A 15,014-nucleotide genomic window follows, 5' to 3' on the forward strand; every position below is an offset into this window, starting at 1 on the left:
ATATCCCATCTAAACCTCCCCTGGCACAACTTGAGGCTGTTTCCTCTTGTCCTATTGCTTGTTACTTGGTAGAAGAGACCAACACCCACCTGGCTACAACGTCCCTTCAGGTAGTTGTAGAGAGTGATAAGGTCTCCCCTCAGCCTCCTTTTCTCCAGGCTAAACAACCCCAGGTCCCTCAGCCACTCCTCATAAGACTTGTGCTCTAGCCTCTTCACCAGCTTTGTTGCCCTTCTCTGGACATGCTCCAGTGCTTCAATGTGTTTCTTGTAGTGAGGGGCCCAAAACTGAACACAGTACTCAAGGCGCGGCCTCACCAGAGCTGAGTACGGGGGACAATCACTTCCCTAGTCCTGCTGGCCACACCATTTCTGATACAAGCCAGGATGCTGTTGGTCTTCTTGGTCACCTGCGCACACTGCTGGCTCATATTCAGCTGGCTGTCGACGAACACCCCCAAGTCTTTTTCCGCCAGGCAGCTTTTGAGCCCCTCTTCCCCAAGCCTGTAGCATTGCCTGGGGTTGTTGTGACCCAAGTGCAGGACCTGGCACTGAGCCTTGTTGAATCAACTCCCTCCCTTCGCTGTGTGGCATTTCAACACGCCATTTCATGGTACAGCTAAGATCCCCATGTTAAAAACCTTGGTATCTTAGCAAATGCCATTTCCAGGCACAACTTTATTTTAATTAATGATATTTGCGTGCTAAAGGAAACCCCTGTAGGCGTAGTATTGGTGTGTTGACAGAGGAACGCTGTAGCCAGGATTGGTTTATCTTGGTTCTTCAGATTAAATGGTGTATTACAGGCAAATGCTCAAACTCAAATAAAACATCCCTAGCCTAGAATAAATAACATTGACATCATCATTTTAGTGCCATTGGAAATGTCTCTAGCAGAGGTCAAAAGTTTCCATAGCGCACTCTGATCTTTGAAATACCATTGGAGGCTTTATCTCATGGGAAGGAGTGGAATGGGCCTCGCTTCTGATGAGACAATTTATTTAACTGGTCAAGTGGCCTCACTTGGGGTGATGTCTCGTCTAGGCCATGCAGCTCTCCTGTGAACCAGAAGGACATCAGTCCTCTTCATTACACTGTTTATCCATGTCTGTTTGTTTAAGACCAGGCCAAGGCAAGAAGAAAAAACAGTTTTGGTACTTTTTCAGATGGTAAATTTACTTTGCAATTGTGTTTTCTCAAGTGGAGGGTGGTATAAAGACCACCCTGAAGTCTTCTGAGGCATCCACTGAGACCTCAAACTGAATGCTTCAGTGCTGGAGCATACTTGTCTGCTGCTGATCTATGGTGGTGTTCATAGGTTTAGGTTTTTTTTTTTTTAATCCGCTTCATAGAACTAAGTAAGGGAAGGGAGAGAACGGTGTTGTGGGGGATATGGTGGTTATCGCATTTAGCTGGCTGTAGACTCTGCTGCATGTCATCTGTCCAGTACAATGGAAAAATAATACTTAAGTATTCAGTTTGAAAGTGGAGTTACTGAAGTCCAGTATACTGGATTTTGTAAAAGCTACCATGGAAGATAGTGGTTTGCAGTTTGTGAGTGCAAATATGCATTATATCTAATATATTCAAAAAGCCAGGAAGTTAGTGAATTTGAAAGAAAAAATACTTTTTTAAAAAAAAAATCTTTTTTTAATTGACAAAAGCAGAGTAATTTCAGGATGTAAAACTGACTTTCTGCACTAAATACTCCTCTAGTATTGAGATACTGAATTATAAAACTATACAGAAGTTGAGACTTTCAGAAAGCATGCACAGTTTTGAGAACAGTTTCAACATTTCATTTTAATTTTCTTTTTTAAAAAGTAGGATTTTCTTAAATAGAGGAGGGGAGGAAATAAAAATAACGTTATACAATCCAATCTGTTGTTTTTCTTGCAAACGTTGCATTGCTTTACATAACATTCATAGCACATGGAGAACATGGCAGAGACTTGAAATGCCCTGTATGTGTTGTAAATCTACTATATGCATGGAGTTATTGTAAGTATTCCTGTGCGTGTGATACCCGCACATGCTTGCTGAGCGTGCTTACAGAACTGTGATGCTCTAGATGTAGTAGCACCGTTTCATTATGCATTCATGAGAAATTGCTGGCGACATTTTAGCCTGCGGTTAATTTTAATGTTAGGTTTAGGATTTGAAAATGACACAGTGCAAGAGAGTGCCTGCAGATCTTTGACGCTGCCTTCTGCTCTGGTTAGTATTTACCGAGCCACAGTTATTAGGGCTTCACTTGTATTTGTGCGAGGTTAGGTGATTAGATGAATTTACTGCTTTAAGTAAATCAAACCCCGAGAGCTGCTTAGTGGTTATAGGAGGGGCTGGTCCTGTTTTAATTACCCACCGGTGAATTAATTTGTGTATACTGGCATGCTGACAACCTTTTTCTTGAAGTTCCCTGTTGTCATGTGATATTCCCTCCTCTAGGAGAACAGCAGTGTATTCTTCTTTTCCTTTATGTTGGGCAGGTGTGCCGTGCTCCCTCCTTGCCTCCGCTGGGATGGAAGGGTAAGAAACGTAGACTAAAAAGGTGATGAAGGGAAGGGGCTGCCGTGCTCTGTGTCGCAGATTTTGTAACAGATCCTCGGTGCCGGCTGCCGAGGAATCGTACCTGGGTGTTTCCAGGGCTCCGCTCGGCATTTTAAAGATGCTCTTCTTCAGAGGCTGGGTGCCAAGTGCTTAATTGCAGGTTAGACCCTGTGACGAGAATTACAAACAAGAAATGAAGGGAATGCTTTCGATTCGGCTTGTTTCAAATGCGCAGGCTATTCTAACCTGAAGTGGAAAGTGAGTCTGTCTCGAATTAGCTGGTTTGTGCTTTTTGTTTAATTTTTTTTTTTTTTTGCATTTCTCTTTCTGAGGGTTTTTCCTAAATTATATGGTTCTCTGATATGTTGTATTTAACAGGTTGATGCTTTGCAAAATGTTGTGGTCAGAAATCTAAATTTCACTTGCATGAATACAAAGGCTCTTTCTGGTGATTTGCATGTATGTATATGAATTTTTAAGGATTAAATATTTTTATCTTTGCTCAGTTGTAAAATTCAAGTTTAAAAACACATTTAATGAATTACATAAGATTTCTGACATCTTTTTAGTCAGAAGGTGAGAAAGAGGAGTGAAATAAAATGAAACATTTGAGCTGATATAGGCAGAGGTCAGCGTACGTTCTGGCTGAAATTAAACCAACGTCCTCCTTTCTCACAGCTATTTGTATTATTTATAAATGCATGAGATGTGTATCGAGAGGGTGGCTGGGAAATAAGCTCTTAAATGCGAATGCTCTTTGGTCTCCTAGGATACGTATGTAGTAATAGTTGTACGGTTATCCATAAGGTTTTCCAATGGGCATCCTAGAAACCCTGGTAAACTTCCAGGTAGCCTTTATAACCACCTTGCAAAAAAGGCTTCTCATTTCTTTGGGCGTTGTGCAGCGCATTCAGACTCCAAGTAACACAAGTCCTCTGGTTAAGACTTTTTTTAAAAAACAAAAAGGGTTTATATACTTCTGAAAAACAGAACAAGAAACAGAAGAGCATTCATGCATTTGTTCCTTCTTTTTACTAAATCTTTCAGGGCTTCTTGTTAAGTTAAGAGCTCTGTATGTAGGTATTTTGAAATAACTGTACTTAATGTTTTCAAGTGGAAACGTTTGTCCCAGAAGAATCATTCCTGTTTCACTGTGTTTCCAGGATTTGGGGAGGGGAAGGAGGGAGAGGGAAAATGGGAGGGCAAGTGAGGTGTCAGGGCTGGCTGTTAGAAGGTTTTCTAACTGAAGATTTGAAATTGTTGGTGAAGTTCAATGGTTTTGTTTGTGTATTTTCTTACCCTAAGCATGCTGTGTACCAATGTTTACAATAATTATTTGGGACAAGGTTTTATAGCTAGTCGATCGCATGCTTTGATCCCCAGTTTGCAATTAAATCGGAATCTCTGAGCCAAAGCATCCCCTTGGTTACATTCACAAGGTTGAAGGGAGTCAGGAGAGCAGTGGAGAACATGGGTCTCCAGCCAGCCGGAACCTCAGCAGACGTGCTGTTCTCCAAATCCAGCATCCAAAAAAAATCCATCTTCTATTGCATATAGGAAAGGTGCAGTGATTTATTTTCATTTATGTAGTGAAAAAAAAAACCAAGACACTTTGCAAACTCTTAGCTTTATATTTACTTCCATTTAGTAGTAGGGATTGGCTGAAGCTAAAACAACAAACATGCTTTAACAACAAAATAAGGATCAGTTCAGAATTCAACCTTATTGAAACCTCATGTTCAGTTAAACCAGTCTGTATGGACGAGCAGTAAATCCAAGTTCATATATTTCCAGTTCTGAAGTTTATAAAGGGAAATGTATGCAGATTACTCCTTTTAGCCAAAGTATGCTATATTATTGCAGTAGCTTTCTACTGTAACTTCTGGGTTCTGTGAAAGGTTTTACCTTTTCCATCTCAAAATTGTTCAGCTAGGGTGGCCTTTCAGGACTCTTTTCTTTTCCCATATGTTTTCTTTACATTCACTCAATATATGGAGGTAGACTGGTTGCCTGGGATTTTATTTATTGTTTCTGTGTTCTCATCCCACGTGACTGTTAAGAGACAGTTTGTAGTTGAATCTACTGCTTTTAAAGTAAGATGTCTCCTTTGAATGAAAATCTCATCATGTTCTTGACTGCACTTCTGGTTTTCAGATTGCACGCAGAAAGGACAGGATGAAGGCTTTTAATTACTCTGCCCACCTCTTGGTTCATTAAATTGGAATTACTAGCTTTTTAACTCTCAAAACCAGTGAAAATCAAGGCTGGTTTTATTGCAGTAGTAAACAATTCTTTAGAGAAATGTGAAAAGTTGTTTTTCTGACCCAAATGTCTATGTCTAGCTGGAAACTAGTAACTCTAGAGCAGACTTTTTTTTTTTTTTTTTTTTGGTGGGAATTCCCTCATACTTCTCTATATTACAAGTTTGATGCAGGATAAAGTGTGCACTCATTTTCTAGGTATTCCTTAGTTTTTTGGCAACTCTGCCAGGTGAAGATGACCTGTGGCAAGGTCTCTTTGACCCACTAGACCCTGTTCCTCTGAGCCGCTGGACTGCTCTGAACTTAATAGTAGGTTTGAGTCATTTCTTACAAGGTCTGGATTTTATGAACTGGTAGTTTGCAGGTGAACTTCAGACTAATTCCCTGAATCTCCATTGTTGCTACTAGGAGCAGAGATGCTTGGAAATATGTTATTTCCAAATACTCCATCATACGCTAGTGCCATTGCATTAAGCTAACCTGGCCTTACCAGCACGGCTGCTGCTTCTGCACGAAGGGTTGGCAGGTGTCTCCAGCAGCATTGGACCTTGTATGCCATTTCTGGGGTCTCATCGTTTTGAGGCACAGCACTGCTCCCTTTTTATGAAAAAGAGATATATCCCATGGGAATGTGAGTCTTTATCTCAGAATGCGTAATCTTTTGGGTTCATTTGCACAGCTCCCAGTGCGGTAGGAGCGTTGTCTGTGATGGTTTCTGGCTCTTGGATGATATAGCAATTAAAAAAAAAAGGATTATAAAGTTTAAAAAATGTTTCATCTGAGTATCTGGCATAAAACATGTGAAAGTGTTTAGCATGGGTTAGGAGTAAAAAAAAAAAAAAAGTATGGAAACAAATGAGAGTTTTAATTTTTTATGCCCGTGAACCTAACCTAACTTGTTGAGAAGTGCTTGGTTTGGGAAAATGCGCATTGTGGTTAGGGAGTGCAAAGAAGATGGGTATTCCAGAGGCTGAATCGTCTGCCTCTTAAAGACATTTTTCCAAAAGCAATGCTAATGAAGTAATATCCTTCAAAGCAAGACTGGTATTTTAAGAGCTAGCTCTTAAGGTTTGAATACATAGAATAAATGAGGAAGTGAAAATTGTGTCGTCCCCCACAGAATCTCAAATGCAAAATTTCAGCGTGTTAAGAAGATATTGGACAGGGAGGAGGAGGAGGAGGAGAAGGAGAAGGTTGGCTTCTTGCCAACGTAGCATGCTTCTGTCAGCCTCTGTTGCTGGAGCCATTTTGACCACGGATACAGAAAAGTGGTGCCTGAAGTTAGGAATCTCAACGTCCTACCTGGTGGGGCTCTTAGCGCATCACTGCTTTCCCACTCTCTTCCCAGAATGTGGTGAAGCAGAATTCCCTACTGATGTGAGTAAACATCTTCTATATGTTTTGCAAGTTCATTAGTAAGTACCTGAGAATGGAAATGCATTTTTATTTCATAATTCTAGGCCTTCAGTTTTTTAACAACTTGGCTTTTGTTTGCTAGACGAGCATAGCAGTTGGAGCCCTGATGCCTCCCCACTCCACCAAACTTCTGACCCTTCCCTCTGTTTGCTTGTAGGACAAGTACCCTTCTCGGAGCGCTTAACCCTCTTGGGCTTTTATTGGACAATTTTATTCTAGTTTATTTCTTTAGTTATATAAATACGTATGTTCTATATAATTTCTGCATATGGCTACTAGTTTGGTGTTTTACATAGGTGCAACCACTTATGTGTCTTTAGAGTAATTTTTTTTCCTTTGATTTTATTTTAATTTGTACTACTCACTTAGAAGCTAATGATTTTCATTTGTCTGCCGTTGTTTAGGAATCTTATTTTTTTAAACAAAGAGAACAAGACTACCGAGGAAAGCAAACAGCAATGCTGTAACAGCAGTTCAGCGCTCACTCCTCCACGTTATTCATTCTGCAAGGGGGAGGTAGAAGATTGCTGCTTAATATTTAGCCCCTGTCACTCATTTGAGAATACATACCAGGACCTGTTGGCTTACTGTCTGTTACTATGCATCTTTGGTAACATTTTCACTTGAATATTAAAGGACTGTTTTTCAACAGTGTTCCTGCTGAAGTAGTTTCTTTCTGAGAGCACTAACAGGATTCAGGGGACACACCGCAGCAGCCAAACTTTGCACCTCAGACAGATAAATAACTGCAGAGAAATGTTTTAGGAAAAATGTTTGGGGTTTTTTGTTGGCTTTTTTTCATTCAACAGATGTTGCCTCCACTCTTTCTTGGTGGCTGTGGAATTACAAGGGCTGAAGCAGAAAATATATGATTCTACAGTTGGACTAAAAACAAAGGCTGTGCTTTCGTTGCTTCCATATTCTTTGTCTCTGTCAAATCTGTATAACCAGACTTGACTTTACATAGTCAACTCAAAGTCCACTTCCCTCTCTGAATCCTGTCTGGAGGCCCCAGATCAAGTATTAGTCTACTGTGTATGTAAAGACCTGTTTACATACAAAATATTTAAATGTTTTTTATTTAAGATAATATTTGTATATTTAAGACTACAGCTTCTAGAGCTAACATGTTCTTGTTATGTAAATCCTGATGATGCATGGAGCCATTCGTTTTCAGTATGTGTCCAGAGTACATCTATCTGATACACAGTACGTGTACATACAGAGAGCATAAGCAGGAGATCGCAATGTAAAGTTATTATTTTCTGACAAACGTCCTACAAAATAACACGGGAGTATTTTGTATAAATACACAAGAGCATGAGGACAGGTCACGCTCTGCCTTTCCTGGGTGCTCAAAGCTGGGTCGGGCAGCTGGCTCTGAAAATAACCTTTTTATGCGGATCAGAAGGAAAGTCCTCCCTGGGAATTAGGTGGAAATTAAGTTATGTAGAGCAGCAAAGTGAAATGTCTTCGGCGGAGTTAATAGGAAGAGGCACAGCCATCACCCTAAAGCATTAAGAATCAAAGAACTTGCCTTTATTGTGGAGTTAATCTAAGTGACAGCTAGCGGATGGCATCCCAGCGCCGTTCCCAGGCACAGGTAGGGACTGCTCAGGCATGGCGGTGCTTTCAGGACGAGTCACCGGCTGCCAAGGGGTGGCTGGGTCCAGCACAGCTTTCCTCGCTCCCTGGTCGCGCTGGGCTGCAGACCACGTGGGGTTGTTTCGCAGGTGAACCAGTCACTCTGTGTATGGTACCCCTGCTCACGAGCAAGTCGTGTCTCCTGGCTAATTTGGCCTTTGTGTAAGTAGCCTGAATTAAACACTGTTTTGACTGTGGGCTTAAGAAGGCTTTTATTTTTTTCTTTTTTGGAGAGTCCTGATGTGGTGATAATTTGTTTTCTTTCATTACGGAGAAAATAAGCAGTCTCTAGGCAGGGCAGACCAGTTTAGGGCATTGCTTTAGCTCTTCAAGCGATGCTCCTGAGCTGCCAGGGTGCTGTTTCACAGGTTGAGGCTGGAGGCTGAAGCCACAAACCTTCTGTCTAGACCATCCCCATCCTCTGCACTCTTTCTCCCATACTTTCCGGTTTCTTCCTCTGGCCATGGGTTGTCATGGGTTCCTCACAGCCGATGGGCACTTGCTCCTGCCAAGGACTCTGCCTGCTTTCCTGCGGAGCAAAGACAGCCTGTGGCTTATCATTTATCTAAGCCATCTCTAAAACTTGTCCGCTTGGCTCCATCTCGCACACATCTTAGAAATCCTTGTTTTGAGAGAGATTGTTCTTTTTTGTTAGGTTCATTTTTTTCATGAGCTAAAGAACTGCTTAGTAACAGTATAGTTTACCTTTCCAAATAGCTTTCCACCATCACTCAGGTTGTGGGTGATGGGGGAAACCAGCTGTAACATGTTACGCAAGGTGGCATACACCCAAAGGAAAAGATGGGGCTGGTGTGTCTCCCTGAAAATAGTTACTCCTGCGATTTAACTACCCAGAAAGTTCTTTTATCCTTCTTTCCACCCCTCCACCCCCAGCTTCTGTCTGTCATCAAAGCTGTTTTGTGATTAATCCAAGTGTTGTCTCCCTGAATTTTCTCTATACACACCCGTAGGGATGGGGACTGGTTATACAGAAGAACAGAAAAAGGGAATGTAGCTCACCACTTCCTTCTTTATTTTCTTTGAATCGCTTCAGCTCCTTAAAATTTGAATTAATCAAATCAAATTCTGTGTGTGCACACCCAGGAACTGGCTACGTTTAATCTAGTTAAGTGTTTTCTGTTCATCCACAGAAGTCCCCATTTCAGGGCAAAGTGCGCAGGGGAGGGCTTTCCAGAAGGTTTAGCATCTTGACGGACAGCTTTCTGCTGCCTTCATCTCTCCAAACAGAAAGGGTGGCACATATGGCAAGGGCTGGTGGACAGATTGCACTGCAGAAAATAACCATGGCGGATAAGCAAATGTTTTACTCTTTCTTGCCTTTCTCCTCTACTCGGTCAGTGAGAAGAAAGCCTCGCTAATTGTCTCCTTGCAGTGGATTTTTGACTGTCAGGGTACTTTTTTGGCTCCCACTGGATATAAAAGCCCACGCGTTAGAAGGGTGGTAATGAGATACGGCTTTCATTATGTTCTTTGCACTAGGAAGGGAATTTGTCTTTGGCTCTACCGGCAGGTAAGTGTGGGTTATTTTCACTTTCATTTCATTTTGCTTCTTTCTATTTATTTTTTTCCACTGCTGCAAAATCCGAGAAGGTATTTAGGAGCTTGAAGGAGGGTTCATGCAGAATTTTTTACACGCTCAGTCCTAAGTCTTGGAAGCCTGCTCAGTTGTTGGGAGCATCTCAAGCCCCAGGGCACTTGTCCCGCATTCGGTGGTTTCTGCAGTGGGGTGGCTTCTGACACCAAGCAGAGTTAGCCCCTGGAAACAGACTTTTCTCTTTCCACTTAGCAGAACATTGAATGTTAGCCACATAAAATGGATTCTTCCTAATTGTAACGGTGGCCACCGCCTCTCTTGTGAAACAGGCTGGCAGAGAAGGGCAAATACTTGTGAGTGAGACTTGGAGTACGGTGGGCAGCAGTGGCTGCCGTGCCTGCAGAAGAAGGGTGCAAGTTCAAGTCCTTTCTCCTCCGAGGGGTTCAGGCTTCCTGCAGGCCAGGAGAGCGGCCCAGCCATCCGAACCTGGGCGGCTCTCGTCTAGCTTGGCTGGTGTGTCTTACTTCTTCCTTTTTCAGCACTCCTCTTGTTCAGTAGGAATATGCAAAGTTTAATCTGTAGATGCGTAGATGTATCTTTGTTAAAGATTCTTACTCTCGTCTCCTTTTCTTCTAGTCTGAGATGATTTATTTGATATAGCTCAGTATTTGCTATAAAGAAAGGATATTTCATTGCAGAGACATCCATAGGGTCACAATCCTCTTCTTCCCTGTCTCATTTGAAACCAATTTGACTAAAGTAAAGCTATTTTAATCTCCTGGTCCCAAAATAGAAGCCGTTCCGTTTGTGCCGTAGAAAATGGCTGCAGGATGATCTTCATGTGTTCGAGCAAAACCTTCTGGCCACTTTATCTCTGGGCACCGCATCCTTCTCTTTCCTCCTGTCATCCCCTGGTGTCGAGCATCCCTGGGTTTGAGGTGCTAGTTTTGGGAGGCAGGCATCATCCATCTTCTCTCCTAAGGTTGGATGGCCTTCCACTTCCCCTCTCTTTCCCCTTTCTTTACATCTCTTCGTTCCCTGGTGCGATGGGTTGCTCAGACCCCCTAAGGCTCCGCAGGCAGCCAGGGCAGAGAGGGCAGCACAGGCAGCGCAGGCATTCCTCCTGCCGGTTCCTCCCCCCAGGCAGCATCTCACACGTGCCACTGTACAGCAGGGACCCTTAACGTCGCGGCGGTAATTAAAGCCCGTAGCCCCCCGTTGCCACGGAAACACAGCACTCCACAAATACCGAACGCAACTTATGGTCCTATTAATTTTCCCAAAGACTCCTTATTCGCCAGATTTAAGCAGGGTTTCATTTCGCAACCTGGAAAAACACCGTACTCCAGAAATACCCAGCAAGGGGAGCGCATGTGCACATCTTTTGTTAGGATATTGCATGTAAAAACCTGCACCCCTCAGGTGGGGAAGGGAAACCATCGCCTGCGACCCGTTGCCTTTGCAGCGATGATGCCACATCAACATCTGGTGTAGGGCTGACACCTTGGCTGTGTGGGCATTGCTTTGATGGTGTAAAAAGACAAGCACAGAGGCAAAAAAAGAAGCTGCGGAGCGGTGGTTTTACTGCAAACCCAGCATTGCCTGCTTGTGGTTCAGTGGAACAAAGTCACCGTTCAAGCACAGTTTTATTTAGTTTGAATCTAAAAATTATAGTCGTTCTGCTCAACGACTTAAAAAAACGTGGGAAAGGGTTGCTCATTGGCACAAAAAATAGGTGTATTGGATAATTGGCATGTGGTGACAGTGTGGCTGCAGCATTAGCAGAAATCTGTCCCAGTCTAGCTGCTGTGCTTTGCCCATCTCTCGTAGGTTTTTTCCTGACTTTGAGCTGCCAGGTGCCATTTTTTGACACCACTTTCAGTTGTTTGCTGTTTCAATAGAGGAAGAGTCTAACAGCATTACTGTCTCATAAACTTGGACTAGAATCGAATTGGGGTTTGGTGTTTGAAGACAGCGCAGCCCTCAGATATCAATATAATTAACATGGATGTTGTAAAGTCAATACAAGTTGCTAGTTCTGCTTCACTTGTTTGCTGTATGGCTTTAATATTAAAGCAGAGATTGTATCTAATGAGCTAGGTCATGCTTATTGGAAGATGTGGAATAACACTTTCCCCCTGTAGTGCTGTGCACCAGCTATTTATTCTCATCATGTTTTTTATTACAGTTTCTGCTGTCTTTTATTCTTCCACTCGAGTTAGGATCTGCTTTGAAAACACTATGAATCATCAGCCTGATGCTGTAATTCCTGTGAAGGATACTGGCCTGGGAACTAAGAACTAGTGTTTCATCAGTTAGGATGTGGTTTTAAGCAATGGATGTAACCACTGTCTAGTTTCCCTCTCCTGAGGCTTGTGTGGATCCGCTCGTGGCTGCTAAGAGATCCTGTTCACAGCCCTGGCCTTTGGAGAAGGCAAGGGAATTGTACCCTGAGATCCTTCCTCACTAGCTTGGGTGCTCAGGTGCCCTGGCCACGGAGAACGGACTTCAGAAATCCTGTGACAGTTTCAAATTAAGCCAACCTTTCCTGAAACCCAGGGTGACGACCATACTGTTGTTCAGAGTTATTGATCAATAAAGTTACGTGTTTCCTTCCTGACTTACTGACCAGGAAGGGACTGCCTGTGTTGAGGGTCATAGGAAACCTTCACCGTAGCTGTTACAACTTCTTTCCACACCCTCCTTTTCCCCACTGTGGAAGGATAAGAAAGGGATATGCTGCGGCGTTCCGGTGCTGCCAGCAGGCAGCAAAATTTGGAGTCCTTTGGGATGAGAAGCAGCGGCCGGTGCCTGGTGGCCTTGAATCGAGAGGACATACAGCTGGACATTTTCTCACCTGCTGTTGGTTTAAGCTACACAGTATAAATTAAACTTCGTTTCAGTGAGAAGACGTTTATTTTTCTTAATTAGCCACAGAACTGAGAGATCTGCATCCCAGCTGTTTTGGGACACAGGGAGTCCAGTAAAGGAACAGGCATGTCATTCATCAGAGGGTGTTCCTTTGACCTTTGCATTTGGTTGAGGAAATTGCATAGGATAGTAAACAAAATAGGAAATTGTGGTATATTAAAGATAATTTTTAGAGAGATTAGTTGGTAACATGAGCATTTTTCTTAGCTGTTTGTTTCTGGGGTATAGTCAGATTTTTTTGTAAAATTTTGAACAGTCAGTTAATGGGCTCTACATCTCTAGGATTTAAATAAGAGAATTTAGAAATTACTTAAATCTCTGAGAGCATTCATTGCAAAATACATGTTTCCATTAACTTCAGACTGAAACTAGTGTTAATTATTTGTGACTTATGTAAAAAAAGACAGCCATAGTAAAAAGGCTAAGTTATTGCTACAATTCCAGTTTCCTTGTGGTTTGGTGTTTTTTTTTTTTTATAGTGCCCATTCAGAGAGAAGGAATAAACATCGTGAAATCTGATGTAGGTATAAAGCCTGACATCTTACACTTTTGCAAAAATATGTCAAGCTTCTCCAAAGAATGTTAGTTGAATCAATAAGTCAGAACTAGAGGAGGCCTAAGGATAAGGCTGTCTTTTTCAGTTTAAAATCGCTCTCATGCACACTCCACTTAAATAAAAATTTGCACAGTTGGATGTCCAGTCTTGCCCAGTTCCCGAGTGGATTGTGATTTAAAACTGAAAGCAGGGCACCACCTGCACTGCTCGGCTGTTGTAATGAAGTCCCGGGAGAATTATTTCCTAGGGAATTATATGACTGGATGTCGTGGTTTAGGCCCAGCCGGTAGCTGGGTGCCACGCGGCCGCTCACTCACCCCTCCCCCAGCGGGATGGAAGAGGAGAAGTCTAACAAAAGGCTTGGGTCGAGATAAGGACAGGGGGAGATCACTCGCTAATTACCGTCAGGAGCAAAACAGACTGAATGTAGAGAGGAGATTCATCTAATTTATTACTAGGCAAAACAGAGTAGAGCAATGAGAAAATAAAATCAAATCTTAAAACACCTCCCCCCACCCCTCCCATCTTCTCGGGCTCAACTTCACTCCCGGCTTCAACCTCCTCCCCCCTCAGCGGCACAAGGGGGCAGGGAATGGGGGTTGCGGTCAGTTCAGCACACATTGTCTCTGCCACTTCTTTGTCCTCAGGGGGAGGACTCCTCTCAACATTCCCCTGCTCCAACATGGAGTCTCTCCCACGGGCTACAGTCCTTCACAAACCGCTCCAGCGTAGTCTCTCCCACAGGGTGCAGACCTTCAGGAGCAGACTGCTCCAGCATGGAGTCCCTCTCACGGGGTGCAGACCTTCAGGAGCAAACTGCTCCAGCGTGGGGTCCCCCACGGGGTCACAAGTCCTGCCAGCAAACCTGCCCTGGCGTGGGCTCCCCTCTTCACGGGTCTACCGGTCCGGCCCGGACTTGCTCCAGCGTGGGCTTCCCACGGGCCACAGCCTCCTTCAGGTGCCTCCACCTGCTCCAGCGTGGGGTCCTCCACGGGCTGCAGGTAGAATCTCTACACCCCCTCATCCTTCCTCCATGGGCTGCAGGGGACAGCCTGCCTCACCATGGTTTTCACCACAGGCTGCAGGGGGATCTTTGCTCTGGTGTCTGGAGCACCTCCTCCCCCTCCTTCCTCACTGACCTTAGTGTCTGCAGAGTTTCTTACATCTTCTCGCTCCTCTCTCTGGTTGCAAAAACTTCCTTTAACTCCTTTGTTTTCCTTCTTAAATATGTTATCACAGAGGCGCTGATTGGCTTGGCCTTGGCCAGGGGCGGATCCATCTTGGAGCCGGCTGGCATTGGCTCCATCAGACACAGGGGAAGCTTCTAGCAGCTTCTCACAGAAGCCACCCCTGTAGCCCCTCCCGCTACCAAAACCTTGCCACACAAAACCCAACACACTGGAATAACAGGCCTGTCTGGCTCCTTTACCCTCTTCATATTTTTTATAATTCTGACTATTTTTCCTGTTTGCAGCTTTCCTGAGCTGATATCATCCTGAGGAGCTGGTGATCGGCAGTGATAAGAGATACAGCAAATAAGGGATGCATAAAGAGGGTTGAAGTAGGGTATTATAAATGGCAATGCTCCACTATTGTGGATTTCAGGGATATAATGCTTTACATCAGTGAAATTCAGACCCTGCCTGCCATCCCAGTTGTTGCTCAGACCACAAATACTGCCTTTGTGGACTTTGTAAATCAGTTGATATTTAGCACTGGGAATAGCCTGTAAAAAGTCTTGGAATTGGTAGTTAGGGACCTGGGGTATAAAATCAATACAAATCCTGGTGACTTGATTCCTCAGTCCTGGAACAGGCTTGCCCCAAATGCAGCACAGCAGCGAAGGAAGCAGACAGCACTGCGAAAATGAAGAAATCTCAATGGGATTTTTTTGGTTGTTGGTTTTTGGGGTGGTGGTATTGGGTTTTGGTTTTGACTTTTTTTAAATTTTCATATTGTAATCCACTATCTATTTCTCACGCAGCTCTGCCAGCAAAGATATGGTGTAAGGGTGGTCACGTCAGCTGCAGAAAAGATGGTGGGGTTAGTTTATACACTATTTATCAATGGTTTAAGCTAACAGGGCACCGGCAACGCTGAGA

The 15,014-nt window shown here is 43.5% G+C and overlaps 1 protein-coding gene across 9 annotated transcripts in view; it reads left to right on the forward strand.

The window, feature by feature from the left end:
* The window catches only part of LNX2 (ligand of numb-protein X 2), a 62,955-nt gene that overhangs the window by 17,361 nt on the left and 30,580 nt on the right, over positions 1 to 15,014 (forward strand). Inside the window, exon 1 of one of the 9 annotated variants that reach the window (XM_054813754.1) lies at positions 6,066 to 6,187. The exons of 7 other annotated variants lie outside the window; for them this stretch is intronic. The gene's annotated coding sequence lies outside the window, so the exon portion shown is untranslated. Of the gene's footprint in view, positions 1 to 6,065; positions 6,188 to 9,229; positions 9,402 to 15,014 lie in introns of those variants that run through there. One more of the 9 variants, XM_054813752.1, reaches the window with a different exon arrangement.

This window comes from Grus americana, chromosome 1 (genome assembly GCF_028858705.1).
Source record: "Grus americana isolate bGruAme1 chromosome 1, bGruAme1.mat, whole genome shotgun sequence".
NCBI lineage: Eukaryota > Metazoa > Chordata > Aves > Gruiformes > Gruidae > Grus > Grus americana.